At 37.6% G+C, this 20,612-nt stretch overlaps 1 long non-coding RNA gene and 1 other non-coding gene across 2 annotated transcripts in view; one reads left to right on the top strand and one right to left on the bottom strand.

Moving 5' to 3' along the window:
- Nucleotides 1-22: 22 nt before the first annotated feature.
- Nucleotides 23-20,612, top strand: part of LOC119876486 — an 82,483-nt gene continuing 61,893 nt past the window's right edge. The window contains exon 1 of the long non-coding RNA XR_005363097.1: nt 23-1,299. This is a non-coding gene — a long non-coding RNA (uncharacterized LOC119876486). The remainder of the gene's footprint in view (nt 1,300-20,612) is intronic.
- Nucleotides 17,618-17,722, bottom strand: LOC119873035. The gene has a single exon (XR_005363840.1). It is a non-coding gene; the product is annotated as a U6 spliceosomal RNA (small nuclear RNA).

Raw genomic sequence — 20,612 nt, 5'->3', positions numbered from 1 at the left:
GCTCCATGCAGGGAGCCCAACGTGGGACTTGATTCCGGGTCTCCAGGATCACACCCTGGACTGAAGGCGACGCTAAACCGCTGAGCCAGCAGGGCTACCCTAATTTCTCATTCTTTTTTTCAGTATCCTTTCATTAAAATTCCATCAAAAATATGCCTACTGTGTTTCCTGGATGAAACATGGAAGCATCTTCTGGCCTGAAGTTTGTTTAAAAACAATCCTTAACAGAAGATTTGAAAACTCAATTTCAAAAGTAATTTTTTCCCAGTATGCTGTCTATGTTCACATTTCTAACTTTGTGCAGAATGGGCTAGACTTATTAAGGGAGTGAGCAACCTCGAAAACTAAAACCCTAGGTGGCATCTTTCGGCTTCAGGATGCTGCTAACAGCTCAAAAGAGTTTCCCAAAAATAGTATGTTTATCTGATTAAATTTGGCTCATTACCTATATGGATAAACTCTTAATTTACCAGTCCCCTCTCTGCTCTCTTTTTACCTAAGTATGAATCTAGGGTTAACTGGAAGTTTTTATATTATTGTTTTTGGTCTTTAATTTTTATCTTTAAAAAAGGAGTATCAGTTCTGTCCTACCCCCATACTGGCTTATTTCCCTTGTAAACTTACTTAGCTAATGCAATACATAGTAACTTGGTTTTGTGTCGGTTACAGTGACCTTAAAGTGAATTTGTTCCCTTTAGGGAAGTGTACGTCTGTCCTGCAGCATCCCATGGTCTCTGTGGTTATAGACCACAATGAGTTTAAAACTCCCATCATCTGTGTTATTGTATCACATGGATGATTTTTCTAGATCTAGTTTTCCTTATTGTTTTTTGTTCACGTCTAATACTAAACAAGTATGTACATCTAGTCTTTTGGCTTTTGATGACTTCTAGCAATGTAATAAATATCTACAGCTTCTGAGGAATAAAAATCAAAGAGTTGATTCACAGTAAATTCTACACCTGAAACTAATATTACACTGTATGTTAACTAACTGGAATTTAAACGAAAATCTGGAGGAAAAAAAAAGTTGATTCAGAAATAGCCCTATGACCACTAAAAATCACTTTCTTTTTCTGAATTCAGTTTCCTTTTCCTATAAAGTGAAGGGGATTAGACCAAGTGATTGGAAAGAACTTTCCACTGCCTACTTTCTGTGATTGGGCAAATGTTCCCCGGGTGTATATTGGCTTCAAGGGCTATGCCATTTTTCTGGGATTTAGGAGGCCTTAGGAAACACTGACTGTGCCAGCTGGCTCCCAGTTGTCCTTCAGCTGTCCCAGGACCCACCTTTCTAAAGTAAGTTCTCTTTCTATTCATCTCTCACTGCTAAACTATGGACTGGTCACGTGTGCTCCTGTTTAACAAGAGGTAATAGAGGTCACATTGGCCACTAGAATGTCACTGAGACTTCCCCGCTGAGCAAGGAAAGCTGTGACAGGGGACATAAATTCGTTCTATAAGGTCCAGTATAATTCCTACGTAAGTTTCTCAAGATCAGAGATGTTTCTCTCTTTGATCTCTCTTTGAGTGCTGTCCCCCTAGTTCCAATACAGTATCTAGCACATAATGGGTACTCAAGAAATGTTTGTTGAATGAATGAATCAATCACATTCTTTCTTACCACTTGCTCCCTTGTAGTGATATTTATTTATTTATATTTCATTATTACTTTTTAAAGTAGGCTTCATGCCCAGTGTGGGGCTTGATCTCTCACTTCTAAGATCAAGAGTCACATGCTCTACAGACCAACCATCTGCCGCCCTCCTGGTACTGATTTTTAAAATCTTTTTATTTTAGAACAGTTTTAGGTTTACAGAAAAATCAGTAATACAGAGAGTTCCTATTATCTCATGCCCAGTTTTCCCTATTAGTAACATCTTATGTTAGTAGGTATAGTTCTCACAGTTAATGAACCAATACTGACACATTATAATTAATTAGAGCCCATACTTTATTCAGATTTCCTTAGTTTTTACCTAATGTCCATTTTCCATTCCAGGATCCTATCCAGGATACCACATTACATTTAATCAGCATGTAATATTTACTTAGACTCCTCATGGCTGTGACGCTTTTTCAGATTTTCCTTATTTTGTTGACTTTGACAATTTTGAAGAGTACTGGTCAGATATTTTGTGCAATGTCCCTCAGTAGGGATTTGCCAGATGTTTTTCTCACCGTTAGGTTGGGATTATGGTTTTTGGAAGAGGGCCACAGAGGTGAAGGAACGTTCTCATCACATCATATTAAGGGTATGTATATCCTATCAACATGAGTTATTACGGTTGACGTTGACCTTGGTCATGTGGCTGGGGTGGTGTTTGTCAGGTTTCTCTACTGTAAAGTTACTCTTTTATATTATCCTCCCTTTCCATTCTGTATTCCTTGGAAGGATGTCACAATGTGCAGGCCACACTCAAGGCAGTAGGGAGTTACAGGCAACCTCCTTGAGGGCAGAGCAGCTACATAAATGATTGGGAATTCTTCTGCAAGGGATGTTTGTCTCTTCTCCCCTATTTATTTATTACCACTTGTTTTTTTTTTTAAAGATGTGGTAATTCTTCTCCAAAAGACCGTAAGCTTCTTCAAGGCTGGACTATTCCATATGCTTCTCTATATTCCCAGTGACTTACACAATGCTTTGGAGTACAGGGGGATGCTCAATAACCAGTGTAAAGAATGGTTCAGGGATCCCTGGGTGGCGCAGCGGTTTGGCGCCTGCCTTTGGCCCAGGGCGCGATCCTGGAGACCCGGGATCGAATCCCACATTGGGCTCCCGGTGCATGGAGCCTGCTTCTCCCTCGGCCTGTGTCTCTGCCTCTCTCTCTCTCTCTCTCTCTCTGTGACTATCATAAATAAATAAAAATTGAAAAAAAAAAAAAAAAAAAAAAAAGAATGGTTCATAGCTTCCAGTCCTGGCAGTTCTCTGCTAATGACTTACTCTTCTTTTTTACTGCAAGATTTGGGCCAGAAAGTTGTCTGTTTGGCTCTTGGCAAAGTGTAATAAAAATGCTAATAATAACAGTAATTCTGGCACTGTGTTAAGCTCTTTATACATTTCCCCATAAGAATTTTTGCAACATACCTGCAAGGTGGATATCATCCTAATTTCATAAATGAAGATACTTATGTCCAGACTGATTATAAGACATGCCCTAAATCACACGGAGCATAGAGAGCCAGGGTTCGAATCTAGTTCTCTAAAGCCCGTGCCCTTAACCACCAGGTATACTGTGTTTTCCCTCATAATAGCCAAATAAAGCCACAAGGAAAGCCAGAAGGTGATGAAAGTGACGAAGGCTAGAAAAATACGGAAAAAGAAGAAATAAATCTCTGAGTAGGAGTGGCTGGTGTGTGACTTGTAAGATCTGCTATGAAATTGGTACATCCAAGAGAAGCACATAACCTATAGGTTAGCATAACAAGATAATTATAACATATTTCTATGTATTCCAAACACAAATATAACAGATTTTGCTCATATTCTTAACATTCAGGTTAAACATAAAAAGTAAAAGCCTAATATGATTCAGTGAGCTTTTAAGATGATAGATGAACATTAGTGATGATCCCAAACATTTTCCTCCAGAGGTCCATTTTATCATACACATACAGTGGGCTTATTCATTCTACTCTTTTCCCAGGAGATGTGGTTGATTTCCAGTGGAGTGGTCAAATGATAGTGACAGTAATGGTTATTTGAAATCATTGATCCAATGACTTGTTCACCTATTAGATCTGAAATAAAATCTCTCTACATGTGGTTCTGGGGAATTATACACTGACACTGTTGATAAAATGTGAAGTTCACATAATATTTTCTACTGGAACTAGAGTATAAGCTAAAACCAAAATACTTCCAAATAATCATATACAGCAAAAGCCAATTCTTTAATTACACATTAGTTTTTATGTTATTTATTTTTTAGCTTGGTAAGTATTTATTTATTTATTTTTGGTAGGATTATATACTCTAAAAAAAAGTTTTTATTTAATCAACTAGTGCTCATCACAAGTGCACTCCTTAATCTCTGTTACCTATTTCACCCATCCCCTCTGATCTCCCCTCTGGGAACCATTAGTTTGTTCTCTAGAGTTGAGTCTATATCTTGGTTTGTCTCTCTCTTTCTCTTTATACCTTTGCTCTTTTGTTTTCTTTCTTAAATGCCACATATGAGCGAAATCATAGGGTATCTGTCTTTCTCTGTTTGACTTATTTTGCTTAGCATTATACTCTCTAGCTCCATCCACATCAATACCAATGGCAATATTTTATTCTTTTTGATGGTTGAGTGATATTCTATTGTGTGTGTGTGTGTGTATTATATATATTGCCATATATATATATATATATATATATATATATATATATATATACATCTTCTTTATCTATTCATCAGTTTATGGACATTTGGGCTCTTTCCATAATTTGGCTATTGTAAACAATGCTGCCATAAACATAGGGTTGCATATATACCTTCAAATTAGTGTTTTTGTATCTTTTGGGTAAATACTTCGTACTATGATTGTTGGATCATAGTGTAGTTCTATTTTTAACTTTTTGAGGAACCTTCATACTGTTTTTCAAAATGGCTGCACCAGTTTGCATTCCCATCAACAACGTGTGAGGGTTCACCTTCCTCCACATCCTTGCCAACATTTGTTTCTTGTGTTATTAATTTTAGCCATTGTGATAGATGTGAGATAATATCTCATTGTATTTTTAATTTGAATTCCCCTGTTGATGAGTGATGTTGAGCATCTTTTCATGTGTCTGTTGGCCATCTGTATGTCTTCCTTGGAGAAAGTCTGTTCATGTCTTCTGCCCATTTTTAAATTGGATTAAATGTGAGTTTTTTGTGTTGAGTTGTAGAAGTTTTTAAAATAAATTTTGGATACTGACCCCTTACTGACAATATCATTTGCAAATATCTTCTGCCATTCCATTGATTGCCTTTTAGTTTTGTTAATTATTTCCTTCACTATGCAGAAACTTTTTATTGTAATGTAGTCCCAATAGTTTACTTTTGCTTTTGTTTCCCTTGCCTCATGAGACCTATCTAGAAAAAGTTGCTATGGCTAATGTCAGGAGGTTACTGCCTGTGTTCTCTTCTAGGATTTTTATGGTTTCAGGTCTTGTATTTAGGTCTTTTATCCATTTTGAATTTATTTTTGTGTGTGGCAAAAGAAAGTAGTCCAGTTTTATTCTTTTGTTTGTTGCTGTCCAGTTTTCCTAACAACATTTGTTGAAGAGACTTTTTCCCATTGGATATTCTTTCCTGCTTTGCCAAAGATTAGTTGACCATACAGTTGTGGGTTTATTTCTGGACTTTTCTATTATTCTGTTCCATAGATCTATGTTTCTATTTTTTGTTCCAGTACTATACTGTTTTGATCAGTACAGCTTTGTAATATAACTTGAAGTCTGGAATTGTGATGCCTCCAGTTTTTCTTTTTCAAGATTGCTGTGGCTATTTGGGGTTTTGTGGTTCCATATAAATTTTAGGATTGTTTGTTCTAGTTCTGTGAAAAATGATAGTAGTATTTTGGTGGGATTGCATTAAATGTGTAGATTGCTTTGGGTGGTATAGACATTTTCACAATATTTGTTCTTCCAATCCATGAGGATGGAGTTTTTCCATTTCTTTGTGTCATCTTCAATTTCTTTCATCAGTGCTTTATAGTTTTCAGAATACAGATCTTTTTTACCTCTTTGGTTAGGCTTATTCCTAGGTATTTTATGATTTTTGGCGCAGTTGTAAATAGGACGGAGTCCTTGATTTCTCCTTCTGCTGCTTCATTATTAGTGTATAGAATGCAACAGATTTCTGTACATTCATTTTGTATCCTGTGACTTAAATTGTGTATCAGCTCTACGAATTTTTTAGTGGCATCTTTGGGTTTTCTACGTAAAGTATCATGTTATCTGCAAATAGTGAAAGTTTGACTTCTTCCTTGCTTATTTGGATGTCTTTATTTCTTTTTTGTTATCTGACTGCTGAGGATAGGACTTCTAGTACTATGCTGAATAACAGTGCTGAGAGTGGACATTCCTGTCTTATTCCTGACCATAGAGGAAAAGCTCTGTTTTTTCCCATTGAGGATGATATTAGCTGTGTTTTTTTTCACATATCATCTTTATTTTGCTGAAGTGTGTTCTCTCTGTCCTTACTTTGTTGAGGGTTTTTATCATGAATGAATATTTTTCTTTGTTAAGTGCTTTTTCTTCATCTATTGAGAGGATCATATGTTTTTTATCCTTTCTTTTATTAATGTTGTGTATCAAATTGACTGATTTGTGAATATTGAACCACCCTTGCAGCCCAGGAATAAATCATGGTGAATGATTCTTTTAATGTACTATAGGATTCCATTTGCTAGTATTTTGTTGAGAATTTTTGCATCCATGTTTATCAGAGATAGTGGCCTGTAGTTCTCTTTTTTAGTGGAGTCTTTGGTTTTGGAATCAGAGTAATTCTGGCTTCATAGAATGAGTTTGGAAGTTTTCCTTCCATTTTTATTTTTTGGAATAGTTTGAGAAGAATAGGTATTAACTTTTCTTTAAATGTTTGGTAGAATTCACCTGTGAAGCCATCTGGCCCTTGACTTTTGTTTGTTAGGAGATTTTTGATTACTGATTCAATTTATTTGCTGGTTATCAGTCTGTTCAAAATTTCCGTTTCTTCCTGTTTCAGTTTTGGTAGTTTATATGTTTCTAGAAATTTATCCTTTTCTTCCAAATGGTCTAATTTGTTGGCATGTAATTTTTCATAATATTCTCTCATAATTGTTTGTTTTTCTCTTGTGTTGGCTGCTATTTCTCCTCCCTCATTTGTGATTTTTAAAAATTTAGGTCCTTTCTCTTTTTTCTTGATGAATCTCCCTAGAGGCTTATCAATATTATTGATTTTTTTCTAAGAACCAGTTCCTAATTTCACTGATCCGTTATATTATTGTTTAAATTTTCTGTATCATTTATTTCTGCTCTAATCCTTATTATTTCCTTCTTTCTACTGTCTTTAGTCTCTTTTTTTTTTTTCTAGGTCTTTTAGATGTACCATTAGGTTGTTTGAGATTTTTCTTGCTTCTTGCAGTAAGCCTGTATTGCTATAAACTTTCTTCTTAGAATCACTTTTGCTTCATCTCAAAGGTTTTGGACCATTATGTTTTCATTTGTTTCAATGTACTTCTTTATTTTTTCTGTTATATCCTGACTGATATGTTCATTGTTTGGTAGCAAGTATTTGTAGTCTTTCCAGATTTTGTCTTATGGTTGAAACTTCTAGTTTCATAGCGTTGTGTTCAGAAAAGATGAATGATCTTTTAAATTTGATCTTTTAATTTTTTTGAGGCTTTTGTTTTGTGGCCTAATGGGTGATCATTTCTGGAGAATGTTCCATGTGCACTTGAAAGAATGTGTATTCTGCTATTTTAGCGTGGAATGTTTTGAACATATCTTTTAAATTCATTTGGTCCAGTTTGCCACTCAAAGGCATTGTTTCCTGCTGATTTTCTGTTTGGATGATCTGTCCATTAATGTTAAGTGTGGGTGGATATTAAAATACCCTACTATTATTGTATTATTATTATTAATTAGTTATATTAATAACTATTAATATATTTGTTATTTGTTTTATATTTGTTAACTGTTTTATGTATTTGGATGCATTGAATACACAAATATTTATAATTGTTACATCTTCTTGTTGGTTTAACCTCTTTTTTTTTTAAGATTTTATTTATTTATTCATGAGAGACACACACACAGAGAGAGAGAGAGAGAGAGAGAGGCAAAGACACAGGCAGAGGGAGAAGCAGGCTCCATGCAGGGAGCCTGAAGTGGGACTTGATCCTGGGCCTCCAGGATCACACCCTGGGCTGCAGGCGGTGCTAAACTGCTGCACCACCGGGGCTGCCTGGTTTATCCTCTTTATTATGATGTAATGCCCTTCTTTGTCTCATTACAGTTTTTGTTTTATTCTTTTATTTTTATTTTTTAAGATTTTATTTATTTATTCATGAGAGACATTGAGAGAGAGAGAGGCGGGGGGGCAGAGACACAGGCAGAGGGAGAAGCAGGCTCCATGCAGGAATCCTGATGCGGGACTCGATCCCAGGACTCCAGGATCACGCCCTGGGCCGAAGGCAGGTGCTAAACCACTGAGCCACCCAGGAATCCCCTATAATCTTTGTTTTAAAGTCCAGTTTGTCTGATGTAAGTACTGCTACTCCAGCTTTCTTTTGACATCCATTTGCATGATGTTTCTCCATCCCCTCACATTGGATCTGCAGGTGTCTTTAAATGAGGCTCTTGTAGGCAGCATATAGGTGCATCTTGGTTTTTTATTCATTCTGTCACCCTGTGTCTTTTGATTGGAGTGTTTATCCATTTACATTCAGTGTAATTACTGACAGGTATATATTTATTGCCATTTTATTACTTGTTTTGTCGCTGTTTTTGTAGTTCTTCTCTGATCCTTTCTTGTCTTTTTATCTTTCATGGTTTTCTGGTTTTCTTTAGTGATATATTTGGGCTTCTTTCTCTTTATTCTTTCACAGTAGCAGCTTTTGATTTGTGGTAACCATTAGGTTTGTGTATAACATCTTCTACATATAGCAGTCTATGTTAAATTGATGGTTGTTGAAGTTTGAACCCATTGTTTACTTCTTCCCATGTTTTAGTATATGGTATCATATTTAAATCCTTTTATTTTAGGAGTTCTTTGACTGATTTTTTTTTACAGAAATATTAATTTTTACTGCTCTGTGTTTCCCACCTTCATTTTTTATCTTTCCCACCTGTCATTTTTTATCTTTCTTTTCCACTCCAAGTGTCCTCTTTAGTATTTCTTGTAGTGCTGGTTTAGTGGTTATGAACTCTTTTAGTGTTTGTTTGTCTGCAAAACTCTTTATCTATCCTTTTTTGCATGATAGCCTTACTGGATAGAGTATTCTTGGCTGCAAGTTTTTCTCATTCAGCCCTTTGAATATATCATGGCACTCCTTTCTGGCTTGGAAAGTTTCTGCTGAAAAATCTGCTGATAGGCTTATGGGATTTCCTTTATATGTAACTGTCTTCTTTTGGCTACTTTTAATAATTTTTTTGTCACTATATTTTGCCATTTTAATTACAATACGTCATGGTGTGGCTCTGCTTTTGTTGATTTTAATGGGAATTTTCTGTGACTCCTGGATCTGCATATGTGTTTCCTTCCCCAGATTAGGGAAGTTTTCAGCTATTATTTCTTCAAATAAATTCTCTGCCCCCTTTTCTCTTTCTTCTTCTTGGACTCCTTTAATATGAATGTTACTACATTTGGAGTATGTATGGGGTCACTGAGTTCCCTAAGTCTATTCTCATGTTGCGTAATTGTTTTCTCTGTCTTTTGGTAAGCTTGATTACTTTCTATTACTCTGTCTTCTAGGTCATTAATTCATTCCTGTTTCTTCCACTGTTCATTCCATCAAGAGTGTTTCTCACTTCACTTATTGAGCCCTTTATCTCTGCTATGTTATTCCTTATCTCTGTGTTAATAGTCTTACTGATACCCTCCACTCATCTCTCAAGTCAGTGAGTATACTTATTATCGTTGCTTTTAAGTTCTTCAACAGCCATATTGCTTATATCTGTTTCATTTACATCTTTGGCTGTGGCCTTGTCCTTTAATTTGGGAAAAATTCTTCTGTCTTCTCATTTTGTCTAAGTCTCCGTGCCTGTTTCCGTGTTTTAGGAAAGTAACTATATATCTTGTTATTGAGGGCGGGGTTTATGAAGAAGAGATCCTGTAGTGCCCTGCAGTATAGTGTCTCCTATTCCCCAGGGCCTAGTGCTTCCTGGAGTGTCTCCAGTGTGTGCTGTGTGCACTCTGCTATTGTGTCCTGGCTGCTTTATCCTTTAGGTGAATCATCTGCAGAGGCTCTCTTTGCCTGTTGTAGTCAGTGTTTGGTCCCTAGCCTGAATGCAGTGCATTTTAACTCTGGTCTGCTTGTGAAATGAGGCCTTTTGCCACCGCTGCCAGAACTGAGACTCTGCAAAGCTCCCCTACAGGGAGACATGGGTTTGGACAGGGGGTTTGTGCTGGTGGTCTGGGGGAAAAGGCCTGGTGTGCTGGGACTGAGGCAAGAATGACCGGGAGGGGCAGTTCCACCAGAGCATAGAGGTCAGGTCTTGGTGTAAGCAAATTAGGTAGTGAGTGTTGGTGCTGCACTTGTTCCTACAGGTGACCCTGTGCTTATGTTGAGGGATGGTGAGGGAAATGGCACTGATCAGTTCCTTTGTCCCAGAGGGGTCTCTCTATGAATGCTGCCTCTCTGGAACATGCCTCAAGAAGAACAAATTGGGGCACCTGGGTGGCTCAGTCATTAACTACCTTTGGCTCAGGTCATGATCTCAGGGTCCTGGTATCAAGCCCCACATTGGGCACCCTGCTCATTGGGGAGCCTGCTTCTCCCTTTCCCTGCACCCCTCCATGAGAGAGCTCATGCTCTCTCTTGCTGGCTCTCTCAAATACATAAATAATTTTTTTTTTTAAAGAGCAAATAACCTCTCCACTGTGTGCTCTAGGCACTCTTCAGATTGCTGTTTCCACAGGGTATGTCTGCAGGCTGTTTGCCTGTCTTCTCTCTAAGATCAGCCCCAATACCTTCAGGATCTCCCAGAGTCAAGGCCATTGACCTTTAGAACTTGAGGCTTTAAGCCTTGCTGCTTGCAAGAACTCATGAAATTCAGCCACTCTTGCTTTCCAAGCCAATTGCTATGGGGAGTCATCCCCATAGCACTCCCCTGTGTGCTAGTCTATTTTTCATACCTCTCTGCAACAATGGCTTTCTCTCTACAGCGGCGGCCAGGATGTGCTTCTCTTCCAAATCATGTCTCCATACTTCCTACCTTCTTTGATGTGGTCTCTTCTCTACCTTTAGTTGTGGAATTTCGGTCAATTTCTGGGGTACTTAGGATTATTTGATGGTTATCTAGTTGTATTCATGGGATAAGGTGAGCATAAGGTCCTTCTACTCTGCTGCCATCTTCCTTTCCTTTATTACACATTAATTTTAAAAAGTCAGGCATGAGAGACAGCTCTTTGAAATATGGCATATATGACTTGAAGTATTTAATAAGACTTAATTCCACCCCTAGTTTTTACTGTTCTGCTATGATAATATTTTCATGTTACAGAATAATTGTCGAAGACATTTTAATATTTTCAAATCTGGGCTGTAATAAAATATGACTCATCATTATTAATGTAATTTTAAATAAGAAAACTATACTGATTTTAAGATGCATACTGATTTGAAAGGTGCTAAAATGTAGATAAAATCCGCATCAGTGACTTAAGTTATTACTAATTCTAAAGGATACAGTTTTATAATAAGTGACTCATAAAAAAAATTAAGCCATGTTAAAAGGAAAGGGGACACATAGAAAAAGCAGAGATACTTGAATTTAGTTTTGAGTTTCCTGGAAAGCTAGACAAAAAAAATGTGTGTATATATATATATATATATATACACACACACACACATATATACACACACACATACACACATACATATATATTATACAATTTGTTGAATGATTAAAAGGATTTATCCTCCTCAGAACATAAGTTTTTCTCCTGGAACTGAGTTATAAAAAAAATGCTGATTTGGAACATATGTAAAGAGCTGTAGGCAATATAAAGGCCATTGTCTTCAATAACACCAGTTTTGGGGGCACTTGGGTGGCTCAGGGGTTGAGCGTCGACCTTCAGCTCAGAGTGTGATCCCGGGGTTCCCATATCAGGTCCCGCACTGGGCTCCCTGCATGGAGCCTGCTTCTCCCTCTGCCTGTGTCTCTGCCTCTATCTCTGTGTGTCTCATGAATGAATAAATAAACTAAATTAATAAATAAATGCAAATCCTATAAAAAAAAACAAAAACAAGTGTTTTAAAGAATATAGAGAAATGCTTCCATTTGACAATTTCTTCAATCTTTGAAATCAGAAGGCATGATTGAATATTTGGCCAATATCTTTAGAAATTTTAAAATAAGATTTTATTTAAATTTCTTAGCCAACATTTTACACTAAAGAACATCTTTAATAGGAATACTGCACTAAGTATGACACACATAGTAATGAGATTTGCTGAGCTTTATATTACCCTGAAAAGCCACAATTATTTGAAATTTAATTGGTACTGAAAATCATTTTTGTGGATAACAGAAGAAAAGCAAGTTTTAGCTGTTTTTAGATTGAGCTATTTAAGATTGACAGTGTTATAATTGTAATAGAAGCTGTTGCATGACCAAAGCTAATTCAGATTATACCTTAAGTCCATGAGTTGCATTTTATGTTTTACATTTCTTTCCTTTTTTAAAAAGATGCTTGTTATGGAAAATTTCAAACATGTGCAAAAGGCAGACACAATACTATAGTGAACACTTTTATCTATTACTCAGCTTGAACAATGATCAGTGTATGGCCATTTTTGTTTCTTTCATGTCCTTACCCTGTTTCTTTTGAAGAAATTCCAATTAAATCCCAATTAAAGATAATCTTTGATTTTTAAAGATCTTTCTCTAAGATAAGGACTCTCTTTTTAGATATAAACACATTAGGATTATCATACCTAAAGAATTATTAATTCCTTAATATCATAGCCACTTAGAGTGTACATTGCTTCATCTTACTAATTTTTTAAATAATTGGATTGTTTGCTGAATCAAGATCAAAGAAGAGCCAAGAATGGCTCCTTCTCTATCTCTGAACATTCATGTCCTCAACAATATGGACTCCGCGCCTACAGCGGCAGGTGCCATGCTGGCTCCTGGGGAAACAAAGATGAATGCAAGAAATTCTGCAGTCAAAGAATGCATCATCCCCTGCATGAGAGGGAGAAATCCCATGCTGTTGTTCATAGGGAAAGCTTAGCAGCTCTCATTTTCGAGAATTTTTCTCATACTGAATATTAATTCCTCATTTGCAGCCTATTTCCATTCTTTTTTGTTTTTAGTGGAAAAGGAACAATATCACTGCAGACTGTTATTCCCATATCTATTTTTGTTTTGGGGGGTGAAGTTTCTTTATTGTTTTTACTTTGTTGCTATTTTTTGCTTTTGTTTTTTACTTTTCTGCCTTTCTATAATCTATTCTGCTCTCTTCCCACATATCTGCAGAATATGTATGCTATGTAACCATGTAACCAGAAAACACTGAACCACACACTTACGTGGAAGACATAAACTGTGTGTCTCCTAGGGGGATTAACACAAAATGGCTGATTTAACAAATAATCCTTGAACTTGTCAGTATTTTCTTAGAAACAGTGGGTTTGAGTTGGAATTCAGAGGAGATGCTTTATAGTGGGCAGAGTATAAATAACATCATTTTAATGTTTTAATGCATTTTCACATCTATTATTTCTTTATTCTCTCTGTAATCCTATTAGTTATAAGAACAAATATGATTATTTTTATTGGGCAGGTGAGAAAAATGCAGCACTAAGAAATTCTGCTGTATGAAAGGTACATACAAAGATAGAATAGGGCCAAGCTGAGAGATTAGTTGCCTATACTTAATCTGTGTTTCTCTACTTGTTTCTGATGTTTTTATGAAATCATGTAGCACTGACTGCACTTTGATAGAAGATGAAAGGAATGACATGTCTAACATATACATACTGGTCTTTTTGACCTTCCTGCTCACTCCCCTTCTCAAAGCCCAATGATAAAACCCCTCCTAGGTATGCTTCAGACCTTACTGGATGACCCTGTTGTTTGGGCAAGGACAGACACCTGAGCTTAGATGTAACAGTGGGCTCTTTTTCCCAGAAGTTTGAAACTGGCTTATAGGAACCACTTAGCATTGCACTAGTGGCTCTCAAATAAGGAATATATAAAGCCAAGGCTGACCTATGGGCAAGTTAAGCCACGCAAGTCAGTTGTGACAGAAGAGTAAAACAAATGGGCATTTACTTCCTGGTCAAATGAATTCATTTACCCCCTCCTTAAAAAAAAATATATCTTTAAGCAATCTTTATACCCAGAACAGTGCTCAAACTCCAGCCTTGAGATCAGAAGTCACATGCTCCACCAACTGAGCCATTCAGGGGCCCCTATTCCTTTGTGTGTGTATGTGTGTGTGTGTTCCAGCAAAACTTTATGGACACTAAAATTTGAATTTCACATAATTTGCACATATCACATAAAATATTTCATTTACTTCTATTTTTCCCCAGCCACTTAAAAATGTAAAAACAAAACAAAACAAAACCTAAAGAAACTCAGTCTTATAAAACAGACATTAAAACAGAAAGTAGGCTGGATTTGGCATGTGGGCCTTAGTTTACTGACCTCTGCTCTAAACCATTCTATTGCATTGCTTCCCAAATATCCTCTGAGCTATGAATTTCAATGGCCTCTTTTAGAGATTTTATTTATTTATTCATGAGAGACACACACAGAGAGAGAGAGAGGCAGAGACGCAGGCAGAAGGAGAAGCAGGCTCCATGCAGGGAGCCTGACATGGGACTTGATCTAGGGTCTCCAGGATCATGCCCTGGGCTGAAGGTGGCCCTAAACCGCTGAGCCACCAGGGCTACTCCTCTTTTAGGATCAGATTATGAAACAACAGAGAACTCCACTGCCAAAGCCAACAGTGGTAATAACAATAGTCACAGTAATAACAATAATAATAAATCACATCTTCAATTGCAGTAAAGAAAGGGCCAGCCCTTTTGTTTGTCCCGCAGCACTGGGCATGACAGTGTATCCTGTCCTTAGCACAGTAGAGCTCTGGCTGAATGACTAAAGTGCCAGGTTCATGCCAGAATCATGCAGTATGTTCCCTGAGCCCTGGTGCCACTGGGCATCCCAGGTGCCTTTCACCCATCAATCTATCCACCAATCCTGTTTCGTTTTTCCACATTGCACTCAGGGCACCTGACATTACATTATATATTTGCATATTTCTTGCCTGTCTTCCCTACCAGAATGGAAGGTTGGTTGGGCAGGAGGGTGGTCTGCCCTACTCATTGTTTATTCCCAGAGTCTAGAACCAGGTTTGGCATACGGTGGGTATTCAATACATATTTGTCAACTGGATGAATCATTTTTCTTCATTAATCTCCCATTTGGCATCAGGCAGGTGGAGCCTGAACTCTCATAAATATGGGGTCTTCCTATACAAATGGAAATTTCTGCTTCAGAGAGAATCAGTGAGGACCAGGTTACTGCTGGCCGAGGTCTCTGTATAGCTGTATAGGTTGAGTAGAAGAGGCAAATGGGTGTGGGGGTGAGGGGCAGCACACAGTTTCTTCATTGTCTTACACTTTCCCCATGGCTCAAAGGATAAATAAAGTGCATTTCGATGACTGAACTGAACTGAAGTACCAATGATGAACTAGCCCAGAAATGGCTAATCCAGAGCCTGAGAACACCAGGGGCCCCTATTCCTTTTTGAGGCCAGTTGTACTTCCTGGCTGGGAGATACTTGGTATTCATTCAAGAAATTCCCTTTATGCCTTTGAGTCCTTTGAGTGATTTCAGTTCTTTACAATCAAATGAACCCAAGACCCAAAAAATGCTTTATTCAGGCAAAAGGAAATCATCTTAAGAGATCTGTCCTGGGGCTTTTACTATTTTTCTAAGCAGAGATAGCATTTGTGTCAAGTGTTTTTGCCTTTCCAGTGGTAGATGGAAGTGTTGTGGATTTCCTATGGAAGAGTAATTTGAGGAACTTTCATTTAAAATTTTTCCAGTAAGGTAAAAAAATAAAAATAAAAAATAAAATAAAATAAAATAAAATAAAATAAATAAAAATTTTCTAGCAGGGGTGACTGGGTGGCTTGGTTGGTTAAGCTTCCAATTCTTGGTTTCCATTCAGATCATGATCTTGAGGTCCTGGGATTGAGTCCTGTGTGGGCATCTGTGCTGAGCAAGGAGTCTGCTTAAGGACTCTTTCTCTCTCTGTCCCTTCCTAGCTCACTTTTGCACATGTTCTCCCTCTCTCTCAAATAAATAAATCTAAAAGAGAAAGAAAGAAAAGAAAGAAAGAAAGAAAGAAAGAAAGAAAGAAAGAAAGAAAGAAAGAAAAAGAAGAAAAGAAAAGAAAAAGAAAAAGAAAAAGAAAAAGAAAAAGAAAGAAAGAAAGAAAATTGTCCTTAAGCCAGTGGTGCTCAGCTCTGGGTGCCCCTAGGGGACAGTAGGCTTCCTCCTGAGCAAGCTTACACATTGGGATTTCTGTTGTGCAGAGTCCTTGCCAGCTACTTCTATCCTCCTTCTCCCTGCCATCTGACTCATTAGGATCCTAGAAACCTCAGAATTCAACGTTTTTTCAGTTATTTTATTTCCTTAAAACAACAACAACTTTGGAATGCATTGTCACCCACTGAGCATTTATTGTGTTACTACAATTGTGGTTGTCTGTGTGACATTCATATCACCTTTCTCCCCGTATAACAACTCTACTGAGTCTCCTCAGTTTTACACACCAGGTGGCATTCACCTCTCCACAATGGCTAGTTCAAGGGTCTCCAAAGCTGAGATTCTTGTTCATTGTGAGATGTCATGTTCTCTCTTCCCTGGATTTTAAGGGGAAAGTATGTTGCCCTGATAGCTGCTGGCAGGCATCTTGCAATGGTGGGGGATGCCAGCCTGAGGGAGAGGCAACGTATGGAATAAGGCATAGTCAGTAGAGCTTTAGAGAAGTCTAGCCAGAACTTATGTGAGTAATGCTTGAGGCTTACATTTCCTATGGACTTTTAGGTACAGGTGCCAATGAATTCCCATTACTATTTAAGGCAGTTTGAGTTCAATTTTCTGTTGTTTTCAGCATAAATTATTCTGATGTAGAGCCTTTAAATTCATTTACTTCTCTCAAATTTTGGGTTACTGACTTCACATTAAAATATCCTCACCATCAGTGTATTGGCACAGCACTACGTACTTCCAGTGTCTTTTGCCCTCATGACAACCTTATGAGATAGGTAATAATATTATGGAGTTTCCACTTTTCGGATGAAGATACTCAGGCTCTGAGAGAGTGTGATTTCTCTAAAGACACAAAACCTCTAAGCAGCAGTAGAATCTGAATTAAGCCTATTGCAAATACCATATGATATCTATTTATTATAGAAAAGAAACAAGATAAAAATTCATCTTTGTAGACAGTTGGCAGCAATCACTTGTATTTGTGAAATACCTTCTCTATTTCCAAAGCATATTTGAGCCTACCCTTTTGACAAATATCAACTGTAGGTGCTGACGGATACAGAGGCCAGTCACAACGACTACCTAGGAAATGAGTCAAGGTGTATCTAACCAATGCAGGTAGAAGAAAGTGCTGCACAATAAAAAAGTTAAACAATATTCTCCAATGACAGACGCAGTGTGTAAGCCTCTGAGTCTTCCAGAAAGGGCTTCAATATCATTGTATTTGATTAAGTCTGAATGAGTGAGGTACACATTGGGACTTGGAGGAAGTGTCACTGAAGAATAGGCAACCCCCTCCTTCTTCCAAGCCCGGCTGGATCCTTATGATCAGATCATCAATCTTGATATTACACAAAAATGACCATAGAGACTGGTATAAAAGAAGCATCAACATACCTTCTTTTTTTTCTTCCCAGTTTTAAAAATGTGGAACATTTTGCAAAATTTCGATGTCATCCTTGCACAGGGGCCATGCTAATCTCTGAATTATTCCAATTTTAGTATATGTGCTGCTGAAGCAAGCACCACACCTTCTTTTAACTTATTTATTCTCCCTAGGCTAGCACAGTCTGGTCTAGGATCTTTCTGGTCTCAGAGTTGCAGAGTCAGAGCAAGGGTCAGTTATCCTGGTGTCTCTGAGAATCTTACAGGCCCTCAGACTAGCTATAAGTCTGTCAGAGTGATGATTATAATTTTATAGATGGAAAAGTTAAGATAATTAAGTGGGGGGTTAAAATTATTTGGCATCCAAGTGCATTAGGCGGTAACAGAACTGAATGAAAACTAAGGTATTTTGACTGGTTCTTCAATCCTTATTTAACTAGGATGCATTAGTTTTTCATCCACGGGAAGTTACCCAGGCCAATTTTGTTGTAAGTGAAACCCAGAATAAAGATCAGGAACATCATTGGAGGGACAGGCTGTGCCTTTGAGTATAAAACTCAAAAAGAGTAAGGCTGGATTTGTTTGTAGTAATTAATGTTGAAGAGTTGGTAATGAGACTAGACACGTAGTTTAATCAGACTGTCTGGTGGTCACCCAGAACAGACACACTATGATGCCTATGACACTAATGTGGAAAAGCCGCGGTTTCTTGGCCCAGTGAGTGACTGTCAATCCCCCAGACAATGCTGATTTCCCAGCATGGTGAGGGGCTTCAGGTCCATAAAGTTTCCAGGGCTTTCTCCCGTGTGTTTTGATTAGTGCGTTTTTGATAAAGTGGGCAACAGTCTCTTTTCTCATTGCTAACATTCCCTTTTAGCTGGTGGTGCACCAGCAGCAGTCTCAAGAAGTCTTCTACCACCATAAATTCTAAATGCTCTTGGCTAGCTTAATGGTATTGGATAGTCTAGAACTGGGGGCATCTTAGATAATGGATAATTTTGGACAATTCCCATGTCTCACTTTCTCATTCACTCAGAAATATTTATTGACTGCGTTCTGTGTGTTGGGCCCAGTGCTAGTTCCTGGGTAGAGAATAAAGAGCACGCAGATGTGATCACTGCACTGATAAAGCTTGCAGTTTAGTGGGGAGGGTAGCATCAGATACATAATTACAAAACATGATGAATGAAATGGGATAGACTTGAGTACTACAAAGACATATACCAGGGGAATCGCATTTTGGATTGGGGTACCACCTTGTGAGGAAGTGACTCTTTATGCTGAGAAAGCACCAGCAAGATAGAGTGGGAACAAGAGTTTCTTAAGCAAAAGAAAAGGCAGGTTAGTAGTTGTGGCGGAGGAAAGAATCTGTCCTGTTGAAGTAACTGAAGCTGGGGTGTGGGAGCAACGAGGGAGAGAGGTAAGCAGGGAGAGGTGAGTATGTGCAGACCCATGAACTCTGGGCATTTAAGCTTTGGAATCTTGAGATGTCTGGAATCAAATCTTAGCTTCTACTTTTACTTATGATATTGGACAAGTCACTTAATTTCTTTGTGAGTCAGTTTCGACTGCATTGAAATTATCTACTGGGCAAACTAATGTAGAATAAATGAATCTAAATGTCTGGTCCATAGCCCTGCCCGTTCCTTCTCTCCACCATCTGCTTCCTTTTCTCTTCCTGCATTTTTATTCAGCGCTATTGTTGTAGTTGGATAGTTATTTAACAGTGGTTTTCTTGGCTCTTTCCCATTACCTTGCAACCCAAATAATCAAAAACTGAATCATCTAGATGTTAATTATTGTTTAAGAAATTTCATTTCCATCATTGACATTATCTTTATTAATTATAACAGATGCATTTACAATCAATTGTTAGTCTATCCTTGCTTTTAAGTCTATCCTTGAGAGATTCTCAGGTTCATGTTGGCTTAACATTTTATTTACAAAATAGTTGTGATTTTTTTTAAACTTGGAAGATTGTTTTTGATGCATAATATGAAAGCTGACTGTGTGACTTAGGAAACCAAAAATATTTATTCAGAAAACATTCATTGCAGTTAACTGTCATGTTGAAAAGGCAGCTTTTTGTTTCAGGGCAATGAATGCAACACAGTATATTTTAGTTTATTAGCACTGTTGGTTGAGAGTGGTTATACAAAAACGCTTGGACAAATATTCCCAAATATAACAAGTGCCCCAGATTCTCCAACGTTAGGAAGATGTCACAGGATGTACTCATTCTTCCAAGTAAATGAACTAGATCAAGGAGTTCTTCTGTTTCTTTTTCTCCCCACCGTTATTATAATAGAGCATATTGTGAATGAATTTCTCGAAGTGGGAACTAGCACTAAAATCTTTCAAAAATGCTTTTACAGGGAGTTTATGCTTCACACCGTCTTAGTGGCTACCTCTGTGACCTAGAACTACACCTTTGGCTTCCATGGGCCTTAGGATAAAAGATAAACACCGTTATGTTTCCTCCTAACCTCACAGGATTGTCCTGGGGGTTAGACTAGATGCCATTTTTAAAATAGTTGAGAACGGGGAGCATTCATTCAATAAACCTGACTGAATGGAAAGAAACAAAAGTGCTCAATATCAGTGTGGTCCAGGTGTATTATTTAATTGTAACAGCCTTACAAAGTAGCCAGGGCAGTAACTATAAAGTGCTAGGGGAATGGTAGGTGCTAGATGATGCAGATTTTTAGAATTCACTTTTTATGTTTTTCTAAATAATTAAATTCCACAACTACTCTATAACTCATTTTGTTGTTCATCAACCCGTGCTGTCAGTAGGTTCTTTTCCCTATGTAACCCTCTAACCCTTTCATTGTTTACCCTTGCCTTCTTGCTTTTTGAATGAGTTATAAAATGGTTCTCAACGACTTAAAACACTCATCCACTTTTTAGCCTTCTCTTTTAAGAAGTCAGAGCTATCTCTTATCTTGTATATGGTTTACTTTTTCTATTCTTCTATAGTTCTAAGTTTTATAGTTTTCCTGCCAGGTCTGCAGAACTTTTCCTCCTAGTC

This window comes from Canis lupus, chromosome 8 (genome assembly GCF_011100685.1).
Source record: "Canis lupus familiaris isolate Mischka breed German Shepherd chromosome 8, alternate assembly UU_Cfam_GSD_1.0, whole genome shotgun sequence".
NCBI lineage: Eukaryota > Metazoa > Chordata > Mammalia > Carnivora > Canidae > Canis > Canis lupus.
The sequence above is the reverse complement of the archived record's forward strand: the minus strand, read 5'-3'. Positions and strand labels throughout refer to the sequence as shown.